The sequence below is a fragment of the Hydractinia symbiolongicarpus genome, chromosome 6 (genome assembly GCF_029227915.1).
Source record: "Hydractinia symbiolongicarpus strain clone_291-10 chromosome 6, HSymV2.1, whole genome shotgun sequence".
NCBI lineage: Eukaryota > Metazoa > Cnidaria > Hydrozoa > Anthoathecata > Hydractiniidae > Hydractinia > Hydractinia symbiolongicarpus.
In genome coordinates, this window is record NC_079880.1 from 27,428,293 (window position 1) to 27,442,730 (window position 14,438).

General features: G+C 37.4%; 1 long non-coding RNA gene across 1 annotated transcript in view; it reads right to left on the reverse strand.

The window, feature by feature from the left end:
* LOC130647896 (uncharacterized) overlaps positions 1-12,239 on the reverse strand; it is a 46,513-nt gene extending 34,274 nt beyond the window's left edge. Inside the window, exon 1 of the long non-coding RNA XR_008982898.1 lies at positions 12,052-12,239. This is a non-coding gene — a long non-coding RNA (uncharacterized LOC130647896). The remainder of the gene's footprint in view (positions 1-12,051) is intronic.
* Positions 12,240-14,438: the final 2,199 nt, after the last annotated feature.

Below are 14,438 nucleotides of genomic sequence, written 5' to 3' on the forward strand. Positions count from 1 at the left end.
CTAAATACATGTTGGTACGAATATGTAACATAACCGTTTTATCTCAAACGGATTAATACCACCAAGAGGTCAATGAGATGTAGTTTTTGAGAATGTCTCTATTTCTTCAGTGAGTGCTAAAGGCCAGGATTGGTTCCACAGTAAAAAAAGACTTATTTATCTAAATTTTTAAAAACAGCGAAACCACAGAGCATAGTGTATTCGCTGAATTTCAACAATCATGTCGAAATAAGAAGAATGTTATTCCTTGTAGTCCAATTGGCCCATTTATCACATTTTATAAAGTCACAGTCCAGAATCAGTTCAATTAAGTCCCACAGTCAATCGTTTCACTGTTAAAAGCGATGCAACCTAGTGATATCCGAATACTATCGCTAAATACATGTGGGGTTGAATATGTGGTCCAACCGTTGAAACTAAAACGGACTGACACCGTTAGAAAGTAGTTGAGATGTAGTTTTTGAAACTGTCGCTCTTTCTTCAGCACGCGATAACGGCTAGGATTGGTCCGACAGTAAAGAATGACTTATTTATTTAAATTTTTAAATGAAGCGCTACCACAACGCCCAGTGTAAACGCTGAGTTCCGGCAATCATGTCAAATTAAGAAGAATGTTATTTCTTGGAGTCTAATTGTCTCATTTATCACATTTATCAGGTCACAGTCCAAAGTTAGTTCAATTATGTCCCACCGTCAATCGTTTCACTGTTAAAAGCGATGCAACCTAGTAATATCAGAAAAATATCGCTAAATACATGTTGGTACGAATATGTCACGCAACTGTTGTAACTTAAACGGACTGATACCGTTAGAACGTCATTGAAATGTAGTTTTTGAAACTGTCTCTATTTCTTCAGCGCGCGATAACAGCTAGGATTGGTCCCACAGAAAAAAATGACTTATTTATCTCAATTTTTAAATGAAGCGCTTCCACAGCGCCCAGTGTATTCACTGAGTTCCAGCAAACATGTCAATGTAAGAAGAATGTTATTTCTTGGAGCCCAGTTGGCTCACTTATCACATTTATAACGTCACAGGCCAAAGTTAGTTGAATTAAGTCCCACAGTCAATCATTTCTTTGTTAAAGGCGATATAACTTAGTAATATCGGAAAAAATGTCACTAAATACATGTTGGTACGAGTATGTGACGCAACCGTTGTATCTTAAACGGATTGACACCGCCAAGAAGTCCATGAGATGTAGTTTTTGAGAATGTCTCTATTTCTTCAGTGCGTGCTAACGGCCAGGATTGGTTCCACAGTAAAAAAAGACTTATTTATCTAAATTCTTAAGTGAAGCGCTTTCACAGCGCCCAGTGTAATCGCTGAGTTTCAGCAAACATGTCAAAGTAAGAAGAATGTTATTTCTTGGAGTCCAATTGTCTCATTTATCACATTTATCAGGTCGCAGGCCAAAGTTAGTTGAATTAAGTCCCACAGTCAATCATTTCATTGTTAAAAGCGATGCAACCTAGTGATATCCGAATACTATCGCTAAATACATGTGGGGACGAATATGTGACGCAACCGTTGTAACTCAATCGGATTGATACCGTTAGAAAGTCAATGAAATGTAGTTTTTGAAACTGTTGCTACTTCTTCAGAGCACGATAACGGCTAGGATTGGTCCCACAGTAAAAAATGACTTTTTTATTTAAATTTTTAAATGAAGTGCAATCGCAGTGTAATCGCTGAGTTCCAGCAATCATGTCGAATTAAGAAGAATGTTATTCCTTGGATCCAATTGGCTCATCTATTGCATTTATAAGGTCACAGTGCAAAGTTAGTTCAATTATGTCCCACCGTCAATCGTTTCACTGTTAAAAGCGATGCAACCTAGTAATATCAGAAAAATATCGCTAAATACATGTTGGTACGAATATGTGACGCAACTGTTGTAACTTAAACGGACTGATACCGTTAGAACGTCATTGAAATGTAGTTTTTGAAACTGTCTCTATTTCTTCAGCGCGCGATAACAGCTAGGATTGGTCCCACAGAAAAAATGACTTATTTATCTCAATTTTTAAATGAAGCGCTTCCACAGCGCCCAGTGTAATCACTGAGTTCCAGCAAACATGTCAATGTAAGAAGAATGTTATTTCATGGAGTCCAGTTGGCTCACTTATCACATTTATAAGGTCACAGGCCAAAGTTAGTTGAATTAAGTCCCACAGTCAATCATTTCATTGTTAAAGGCGATATAACTTAGTAATATCGGAAAAAATGTCACTAAATACATGTTGGTACGAGTATGTGACGCAACCGTTGTATCTTATACGGATTGATACCGCCAAGAAGTCCATAAGATGTAGTTTTTGAGAATGTTGCTACTTCTTCAGAGCACGATAACGGCTAGGATTGGTCCCACAGTAAAAAATGACTTTTTTATTTAAATTTTTAAATGAAGTGCAATCGCAGTGTAATCGCTGAGTTCCAGCAATCATGTCGAATTAAGAAGAATGTTATTCCTTGGATCCAATTGGCTCATCTATTGCATTTATAAGGTCACAGTGCAAAGTTAGTTCAATTATGTCCCACCGTCAATCGTTTCACTGTTAAAAGCGATGCAACCTAGTAATATCAGAAAAATATCGCTAAATACATGTTGGTACGAATATGTGACGCAACTGTTGTAACTTAAACGGACTGATACCGTTAGAACGTCATTGAAATGTAGATTTTGAAACTGTCTCTATTTCTTCAGCGCGCGATAACAGCTAGGATTGGTCCCACAGAAAAAATGACTTATTTATCTCAATTTTTAAATGAAGCGCTTCCACAGCGCCCAGTGTAATCACTGAGTTCCAGCAAACATGTCAATGTAAGAAGAATGTTATTTCATGGAGTCCAGTTGGCTCACTTATCACATTTATAAGGTCACAGGCCAAAGTTAGTTGAATTAAGTCCCACAGTCAATCATTTCATTGTTAAAGGCGATATAACTTAGTAATATCGGAAAAAATGTCACTAAATACATGTTGGTACGAGTATGTGACGCAACCGTTGTATCTTATACGGATTGATACCGCCAAGAAGTCCATGAGATGTAGTTTTTGAGAATGTTGCTACTTCTTCAGAGCACGATAACGGCTAGGATTGGTCCCACAGTAAAAAATGACTTTTTTATTTAAATTTTTAAATGAAGTGCAATCGCAGTGTAATCGCTGAGTTCCAGCAATCATGTCGAATTAAGAAGAATGTTATTCCTTGGATCCAATTGGCTAATCTATTGCATTTATAAGGTCACAGTGCAAAGTTAGTTCAATTATGTCCCACCGTCAATCGTTTCACTGTTAAAAGCGATGCAACCTAGTAATATCAGAAAAATATCGCTAAATACATGTTGGTACGAATATGTGACGCAACTGTTGTAACTTAAACGGACTGATACCGTTAGAACGTCATTGAAATGTAGTTTTTGAAACTGTCTCTATTTCTTCAGTGCGTGCTAACGGCCAGGATTGGTTCCACAGTAAAAAAGACTTATTTATCTAAATTCTTAAGTGAAGCGCTTTCACAGCGCCCAGTGTAATCGCTGAGTTTCAACAAACATGTCAAAGTAAGAAGAATGTTATTTCTTGGAGTCCAATTGTCTCATTTATCACATTTATCAGGTCGCAGGCCAAAGTTAGTTGAATTAAGTCCCACAGTCAATCATTACATTGTTAAAAGCGATGCAACCTAGTGATATCCGAATACTATCGCTAAATACATGTGGGGACGAATATGTGACGCAACCGTTGTAACTCAATCGGATTGATACCGTTAGAAAGTCAATGAAATGTAGTTTTTGAAACTGTTCCTACTTCTTCAGAGCACGATAACGGCTAGGATTGGTCCCACAGTAAAAAATGACTTTTTTATTTAAATTTTTAAATGAAGTGCAATCGCAGTGTAATCGCTGAGTTCCAGCAATCATGTCGAATTAAGAAGAATGTTATTCCTTGGATCCAATTGGCTCATCTATTGCATTTATAAGGTCACAGTGCAAAGTTAGTTCAATTAAGTCCCACCGTCAATCGTTTCACTGTTAAAGGCGATGCAACCTAGTAATATCAGAAAAATATCGCTAAATACATGTGGGGACGAATATGTGACGCAACTGTTATAACTCAAACGGACTGATACCGTTAGAACGTCATTGAAATGTAGCTTTTGAACCTGTCTCTATTTCTTCAGCGCGCGATAACGGCTAGGATTGGTCCGACAGAAAAAAATGACTTATTAATCTAAATTTTTAAATGAAGCGCTACCACAGCGCCCAGTGTTATCACTGATTTCCAACAATCATGTCAAATTAAGAAGAATGTTATTTCTTGGAGTCCAATTGTCTCATTTATCACATTTATCAGGTCACAGTCCAAAGTTAGTTCAATTAAGTCCCACAGTCAATCGTTTCATTGTTAAAGGCGGTATAACTTAGTAATATCGGAAAAATGTCACTAAATACATGTTGGTACGAATATGTAACACAACCGTTTTATATCAAACGGATTGATACCACCAAGAAGTCAATGAGATGTAGTTTTTGAGAATGTCTCTATTTCTTCAGCGCGCGATAACAGCTAGGATTGGTCCCATAGAAAAAAATGACTTATTTATCTCAATTTTTAAATAAAGCGCTTCCACAGCGCCCAGTGTAATCACTGAGTTCCAGCAAACATGTCAATGTAAGAAGAATGTTATTTCTTGGAGTCAAGTTGGCTCACTTATCACATTTATAAGGTCACAGTCCAGAATCAGTTCAATTAAGTCCCACAGTCAATCGTTTCACTGTTAAAAGCGATGCAACCTAGTAATAGCGGCAAAATATCGCTAAATACATGTGGGGTTGAATATGTGGTCCAACCGTTGTAACTCAAACGGACTGACACCGTTAGAAAGTCGTTGAGATGTAGTTTTTGAAACTGTCGCTCTTTCTTCAGCACGCGATAACGGCTAGGATTGGTCCGACAGTAAAGAGTGACTTATTTATTTAAATTTTTAAATGAAGCGCTACCACAACGCCCAGTGTAAACGCTGAGTTCCGGCAATCATGTCAAATTAAGAAGAATGTTATTTCTTGGAGTCTAATTGTCTCATTTATCACATTTATCAGGTCACAGTCCAAAGTTAGTTCAATTATGTCCCACCGTCAATCGTTTCACTGGTAAAAGCGATGCAACCTAGTAATATTAGAAAAATATCGCTAAATACATGTTGGTACGAATATGTGACGCAACTGTTGTAACTCAAACGGACTAATACCGATAGAACGTCATTGAAATGTAGTTTTTGAAACTGTCTCTATTTCTTCAGCGCGCGATAACAGCTAGGATTGGTCCCATAGAAAAAAATGACTTATTTATCTCAATTTTTAAATAAAGCGCTTCCACAGCGCCCAGTGTAATCACTGAGTCCCAGCAAACATGTCAATGTAAGAAGAATGTTATTTCTTGGAGTCCAGTTGGCTCACTTATCACATTTATAAGGTCACAGGCCAAAGTTAGTTGAATTAAGTCCCACAGTCAATCATTTCATTGTTAAAGGCGATATAACTTAGTAATATCGGAAAAAATGTCACTAAATACATGTTGGTACGAGTATGTGACGCAACCGTTGTATCTTAAACGGATTGATACCGCCAAGAAGTCAATGAGATGTAGTTTTTGAGAATGTCTCTATTTCTTCAGTACGTGCTAACGGCCAGGATTGGTTCCACAGTAAAAAATGACTTATTTATCTAAATTTTTTAAAAAAGCGTACCACAGAGCATAGTGTACTCGCTGATTTCCAGCAATCATGTCGAATTAAAAAAAATGTCATTGAAATGTAGTTTTTGAAACTGTCTCTATTTCTTCAGCTCGCGATAACGGCTAGGATTGGTCCAACAGTAAAAAATGACTTATTTATCTCAATTCTTAAGTGAAGCGCTTTCACAGCGCCCATTTGTAATCGCTGAGTTTCAACAAACATGTCAAAGTAAGAAGAATGTTATTTCTTGGAGTCCAATTGTCTCATTTATCACATTTATTAGGTCACAGGCCAAAGTTAGTTGAATTAAGTCCCACAGTCAATCATTTCATTGTTAAAAGCGATGCAACCTAGTGATATCCGAATACTATCGCTAAATACATGTGGGGACGAATATGTGACGCAACCGTTGTAACTCAATCGGATTGATACCGTTAGAAAGTCAATGAAATGTTGTTTTTGAAACTGTTGCTACTTTTTCAGAGCACGATAACGGCTAGGATTGGTCCCACAGTAAAAAATGACTTATTTATCTCAATTTTTAAATGAAGCGCTTCCACAGCGCCCAGTGTAATCGCTGAATTCCAGCAAACATGTCAAAGTAAGAAGAATGTTATTTCTTGGAATCCAATTCGCTCACTTATCACATTTATAAGGTCACAGGCCAAAGTTAGTTGAATTAAGTCCCACAGTCAATCATTTCATTGTTAAAAGCGATGCAACCTAGTGATATCCGAATACTATCGCTAAATACATGTGGGGACGAATATGTGACGCAACCGTTGTAACTCAATCGGTTTGATATCGTTAGAAAGTCAATGAAATGTAGTTTTTGAAACTGTTGCTACTTTTTCAGAGCACGATAACGGCTAGGATTGGTCCCACAATAAAAAATGACTTTTTTATTTAAATTTTAAATGAAGCGCTACAACAGCGCTCAGTGAAATCGCTGAGTTCCAGGAATCATGTCAAATTGGAAAGAACGATATTTCTTCGATTCTAAATGTCTCACTTATCACATTTATCAGGTCACAGTCCAAAGTTAGTTCAATTAAGTCCCACCGTCAATCGTTTCACTGTTAAAGGCGATGCAACCTAGTAATAACAGAAAAATATCGCTAAATACATGTTGGTACGAATTTGTGACGCAACCGTTGTAACTCAAACGCACTGATATCGTTAGAACGTCATTGAAATGTAGTTTTTGAAACTGTCTCTATTTCTTCAGCGTGCGATAACGGCTAGGATTGGATTTGTCCCACAGTAAAAAATGATTTATTTATCTCAATTTTTAAATGAAGCGCTTCCACAGCGCCCAGTGTAATCGCTGAGTTCCAGCAAACATGTCAAAGTAAGAAGAATGTTATTTCTTGGAATCCAGTTCGCTCACTTATCACATTTATAAGGTCACAGGCCAAAGTTAGTTGAATTAAGTCCCACAGTCAATCATTTCATTGTTAAAAGCGATATAACTTAGTAATATCGGAAAAATGTCACTAAATACATGTTGGTACGAATATGTGACGCAACCGTTGTATCTCAAACGGATTGATACCGCCAAGAAGTCAATGAGATGTAGTTTTTGAGAATGTCTCTATTTCTTTAGTGCGTGCTAACGGCCAGGATTGGTTCCACAGTAAAAAAAGACTTATTTATCTAAATTTTTAAAAAAAGCGCTACCACAGAGCATAGTGTACTCGCTGACTTCCAGCAATCATGTCGAATTATGAAGAATGTTATTTCTTGGAGTCCAATTGTCTCATTTATCACATTTATCAGGTCACAGTCCAAAGTTAGTTCAATTAAGTCCCACAGTCAATCATTTCATTGTTAAAAGCGATATAACTTAGTAATATCGGAAAAATGTCACTAAATACATGTTGGTACGAATATGTGACGCAACCGTTGTAACTCAAACAGACTGATACCGCTAGAACGTCATTGAAATGTAGTTGTTGAAACTGTCTCTATTTCTTCAGCTCGCGATAACGGCTAGGATTGGCCCCACAGTAAAAAATGACTTATTTATCTCAATTCTTAAGTGAAGCGCTGCCACAGAGCATAGTGTATTCGCTGAATTCCAGCAATCATGTCGAATTAAAAAGAATGTTATTCCTTGGAGTCCAATTGGCTCATTTATTGCATTTATAAGGTCACAGTCCAGAATCAGTTCAATTAAGTCCCACAGTCGATCGTTTCACTGTTAAAAGCGATGCAACCTAGTAATATCGGAAAAATATCGCTAAATACATGTTGGTACGAATATGTGACCCAACCGTTGTAACTCAAACGGACTGACGCCGTTAGAAAGTAAGTGAGATGTAGTTTTTGAGACTGTCGCTCTTTCTTCAGCACGCGATAACGGCTAGGATTGGTCCGACATTAAAGATTGACTTATTTATTTAAATTTTTAAATGAAGTGCTACCACAGCGCCCAGTGTAATCGCTGAGTTCCAGGAATCATGTCAAGTTGGAAAGAATGATATTTCTTCGATTCTAAATGTCCCACTTATCACATTTATCAGGTCACAGTCCAAAGTTAGTTCAATTAAGTCCCACCGTCAATCGTTTCACTGTTGAAGGCGATGCAACCTAGTAATAACAGAAAAATATCGCTAAACACATGTTGGTACGAATATGTGACGCAACCGTTGTAACTCAAACGCACTGATATCGTTAGAACGTCATTGAAATATAGTTTTTGAAACTGTCTCTATTTCTTCAGCGCGCGATAACGGCTAGGATAGGTCCCACAGTAAAAAATGACTTATTTATTTAATTTTTTAAAGGAAGCCCTACCACAGCGCCCAGTGTATTCCCTGAGTTCCGGCAATCATGTAAAATTAAGAAGAATGTTATTTCTTGGAGTCCAGTTGGCTAACTGCTCACATTTATAAGGTCACAGTCCAAAATTAGTTCAATTAAATCCCACAGTCAATGATTTCATTGTTAAAAGCGATATAACTTAGTAATATCGGAAAAATGTCACTAAATACATGTTGGTACGAATATTTGACGCAACCGTTGTAACTAAAACAGACTGATACCGCTAGAACGTAATTGAAATGTAGTTGTTGAAACTGTCTCTATTTCTTCAGCTCGCGATAACGGCTAGGATTGGCCCCACAGTAAAAAATGACTTATTTATCTCAATTCTTAAGTGAAGCGCTGCCACAGAGCATAGTGTATTCGCTGAATTCCAGCAATAATGTCGAATTAAAAAGAATGTTATTCCTTGGAGTCCAATTGGCTCATTTTTTGCATTTATAAGGTCACAGTCCATAATCAGTTCAATTAAGTCCCACAGTCGATCGTTTCACTGTTAAAAGCGATGCAACCTAGTAATATCGGAAAAATATCGCTAAATACATGTTGGTACGAATATGTGACCCAACCTTTGTAACTCAAACGGACTGACGCCGTTAGAAAGTAAGTGAGATGTAGTTTTTGAGACTGTCGCTCTTTCTTCAGCACGCGATAACGGCTAGGATTGGTCCGACATTAAAGATTGACTTATTTATTTAAATTTTTAAATGAAGTGCTACCACAGCGCCCAGTGTAATCGCTTAGTTCCGGCAATCATGTCAAATTAAGAAGAATGTTATTTCTTGAAGTCCAATTGTCTCCCTTTCACATTTATAAGGTCACAGTCTAAAATCAGTTCAATGAAGTCCCACAGTCAATCGTTTCACTGTTAAAAGCGATGCAACCCAGTAATTGCAAAAAATATCGCTAAATACATGTTGGTACGAATATGTGACGCAACCGTTGTAACTCAAACGGACTGATACCGCTAGAAAGTCATTGAAATGTAGTTTTTGAGACTGTCTCTATTTCTTCAGCGCGCGATAACGGCTAGGATAGGTCCCACAGTAAAAAATGACTTATTTATTTAATTTTTTAAAGGAAGCGCTACCACAGCGCCCAGTGTATTCCCTGAGTTCCGGGAATCATGTCAAATTAAAAAGAATGTTATTTCTTGGAGTCCAGTTGGCTAACTTATCACATTTATAAGGTCACAGTCCAAAATTAGTTCAATTAAGTCCCACAGTCAATCATTTCATTGTTAAAAGCGATATAACTTAGTAATATCGGAAAAATGTCAGTAATTACATGTTGGTACGAATATTTGACGGAACTGTTGGATCTCAAACGGATTGATACCGGTACGAAGTCAATGAGATGTAGTTTTTGAGAGTGTCTCTATTTCTTCAGTGCGTGCTAACGGCCAGGATTGGTGGCACAGTAAAAAAAGACTTATTTATCTAAATTCTTAAAGCAGCGCTACCACAGAGCATAGTGTACTCGCTGAATTCCAGCAATCTTGTCGAATTAAGAAGAATGTTATTCCTTGGATTCCAATTGGCCCATTTATTGCATTTATAAGGTCACAGTCCAGAATCAGTTTAATTAAATCCCACAGTCAATCGTTTCACTGTTAAAAGCGATAAAACCTAGTAATATCGGAAAAAAATCACTATCTACATGTTGGTACGAATATGTGACGCAACCGTTGTAACTGAAACGGACTGATACCGTTAGAAATAAATTGAAATGTAGTTTTTGAAGCTGTCTCTATTTCTTCAGCGCGAACTAACGGCTGGGATTGGTCCCACAGTAAAAAAAGACTTATTTATCTAAATTTTTAAAAAAGCGCTACCACAAAGCATAGTGTACTTGCTGAATTCCAGCAATCATGTCGAATTAAGAAGAATGTTACTCCTTGGAGTCCAATTTGCTCATTTATCGCATTGATAAGGTCACAGTCCAGAATCAGTTCAGTTAAGTCCCACAGTCAATCATTTCATTGTTAAAAGCGATATAAGTTAGTAATATCGGAAAAATGTCACTAAATACACGCTCGTACGAATATGTGACGCAACCGTTGTAACTCAAACGGACTGATACCGCTAGAAAGTCATTGAAATGTAGTTTTTGAAACTGTCTCTATTTCTTCGGTGCGCGATAACGGCTAGGATTGTTCCCACAGTAAAAAATGACTTATTTATCTTAAGTTTTAAATGAAGCGCTTCCATGGCGCCCAGTGTAATCACTGAGTTCCGACAATCATGTCAAAGTAAGAAGAATGTTATTTTTTGGAGTCCAGCATGCTCACTTATCACATTTATAACGTTACAGGCCAGAGTTAGTTGAATTAAGTACCACCGTCAATCGTTTCCATGTTAAAAGCGATGCCAACTAGTAAAATCAGAAAAATATCGCTAAATACATGTAGGTACGAATATGTGACGCAACCGTTGTAACTGAAACGGACTGATACCGTTAGAAAGTAGTTGAAATATAGTTTTTGAAACTGTCTCTATTTCTTCGGTGCGCGATAACGGCTAGGATTGGTCCCACAGTAAAAACTGAATGTTTTATCTTAATTTTTAAATGAAGCGCTACCACCGCGCCAAGTGTAATCGCTGAGTTTCGGCAATCATGTCAAATTAAGAAGAACGTTATTTCTTGAAGTCCAATTGTCTCACTTTCACAATTATAAGGTCACAGTCCACAATCAGTTCAATTAAGTCCCACAGTCAATCGTTTCACTGTTGAAAGCGATGCAACCTAGTAATATCCGAATACTATCGCTAAATACATGTTGGTAGGAATATGTGACCAAACCGTTGTAACTCAAACGGACTGACGCCGTTAGAAAGTAAGTGAGATGTAGTTTTTGAAACTGTCGCTCTTTCTTCAGCGCGCGATAACGGCTTGGATTGGTCCGACATTAAAGATTGACTTATTTATTTAAATTTTTTAATGAAGTGCTACCACAGCGCCCACTTTAATCGCTGAGTTCCGGCAATCATGTCAAATTAAGAAGAATGTTATTATTTGAAGTCCAATTGTCTCCCTTTCACATTTATAAGGTCACAGTCTAAAATCAGTTCAATGAAGTCCCACAGTCAATCGTTTCACTGTTAAATGCGATGCAACCTAGTAATTGCGAAAAATATCGCTAAATACATGTTGGTACAAATATGTGACGCAACCGTTGTAACTGAAACGGACTGATACCGTTAGAAAGTAGTTGAAATGTAGTTTTTGAAACTGTCTCTATTTCTTCGGTGCGCGATAACGGCTAGGATTGTTCCCACAGTAAAAAATGACTTATTTATCTTAAGTTTTAAATGAAGCTCTTCCACGGCGCCCAGTGTAATCGCTGAGTTCCGACAATCATGTCAAAGTAAGAAGAATGTTATTTCTTGGAGTCTAGCTGGCTCACTTATCACATTTATAACGTTACAGGCCAGAGTTAGTTGAATTAAGTCCCACCGTCAATCGTTTCACTGTTAAAAGCGATGCAACCTAGTAATATCAGAAAAATATCGCTAAATACATGTTGGTACGAATATGTGACCCAACCGTTGTAAATCAAACGGACTGACACCGATAGAAAGTCAGTGAAATGTCGTATTTGTAACTGTATCTACTTCTTTAGCGCGCGCTAACGGTTAGGATTGGTCCCACAGTAAAAACTGAATGTTTTATCTTAATTTTTAAATGAAGCGCTACCACTGCGCCCAGTGTAATCGCTGAGTTTCGGCAATCATGTCAAATTAAGAAGAATGTTATTTCTTGGAGTCCAATTGTCTCACTTTCACATTTATAAGGTCAAAGTCCACAATCAGTTCAATTAAGTCCCACAGTCAATCGTTTCAGTGTTAAAAGCGATATAACTTAGTAATATCGGAAAACTGTCACTAAATACATGTTGGTACGAATATGTGACACAACCGTTGTAACACAAACGGATTGATACCGCCAAAAAATCAATAAAATGTAGTTTTTGAGAATGCCTCTATTTTTTGGCGTGTGCTAACGGCCAGGATTGGTATCGCAGTAAAAAAAGACTTACTTATCTATAGTTTTTGAAAAAAGCGCTACCACAGAGCATAGTGTACTCGCTGATTTCCAACAATCATGTCAAAGTAAGAAGAATATTATTTCTTGGAGTCCAGTTGACTCACTTATCACATTTATAAGGTCACAGGCCAAAGTTAGTTCAATTAAGTCCCACAGTCAATTATTTTATTGTTAAAAGCGATATAACTTAGTGATATCGGAAAACTGTCACCAAATACATGTTCGTACGAATATGTGACGCCACCGTTGTAACTCAAACGGATTGATACCGCCAAAAAGCAATGAAATGTAGTTTTTGAGAATGCCTCTGTTTTTTCGGCGCGTACTAACGGCCAGGATTGGTCCCACAGTAAAAAAGGCTTACTTATCTAAACTTCTAAATGAAGTGCTACAACAGCGCCCAGTGTAATCGCTGAGTTCCGGCAATCATGTCAAATTAAGAAGAATGTTATTTCTTGAAGTCCAATTGTCTCCCTTTCACATTTATAAGGTCACAGTCTAAAATCAGTTCAATGAAGTCCCACAGTCAATCGTTTCACTGTTAAAAGCGATGCAACCTAGTAATTGCGAAAAATATCGCTAAATACATGTTGGTACGAATATGTGACCCAACCGTTGTAAATCAAACGGACTGACACCGATAGAAAGTCAGTGAAATGTCGTATTTGTAACTGTCTCTACTTCTTTAGCGCGCGCTAACGGTTAGGATTGGTCCCACAGTAAAAACTGAATGTTTTATCTTAATTTTTAAATGAAGCGCTACCACTGCGCCCAGTGTAATCGCTGAGTTTCGGCAATCATGTCAAATTAAGAAGAATGTTATTTCTTGGAGTCCAATTGTCTCACTTTCACATTTATAAGGTCAAAGTCCACAATCAGTTCAATTAAGTCCCACAGTCAATCGTTTCAGTGTTAAAAGCGATATAACTTAGTAATATCGGAAAACTGTCACTAAATACATGTTGGTACGAATATGTGACACAACCGTTGTAACACAAACGGATTGATACCGCCAAAAAATCAATAAAATGTAGTTTTTGAGAATGCCTCTATTTTCTTGGCGTGTGCTAACGGCCAGGATTGGTATCGCAGTAAAAAAAGACTTACTTATCTATAGTTTTTGAAAAAAGCGCTACCACAGAGCATAGTGTACTCGCTGATTTCCAACAATCATGTCAAAGTAAGAAGAATATTATTTCTTGGAGTCCAGTTGGCTCACTTATCACATTTATAAGGTCACAGGCCAAAGTTAGTTCAATTAAGTCCCACAGTCAATTATTTTATTGTTAAAAGCGATATAACTTAGTGATATCGGAAAACTGTCACTAAATACATGTTCGTACGAATATGTGACGCCATCGTTGTAACTCAAACGGATTGATACCGCCAAAAAGCAATGAAATGTAGTTTTTGAGAATGCCTCTGTTTTTCCGGCGCGTACTAACGGCCAGAATTGGTCCCACAGTAAAAAAGGCTTACTTATCTAAACTTCTAAATGAAGTGCTACCACAGCGCCCAGTGTAATCGCTGAGTTCCGGCAATCATGTCAAATTAAGAAGAATGTTATTTCTTGAAGTCCAATTGTCTCCCTTTCACATTTATAAGGTCAGAGTCTAAAATCAGTTCAATGAAGTCCCACAGTCAATCGTTTCACTGTTAAAAGCGATGCAACCTAGTAATTGCGAAAAATATCGCTAAATACATGTTGGTACGAATATGTGACGCAACCGTTGTAACTCAAACGGACTGATACCGCTAGAAAGTCATTGAAATGTAGTTTTTGAAACTGTCTCTATTTTTTCAGCGCGCGATAACGGCTAGGATAGGTC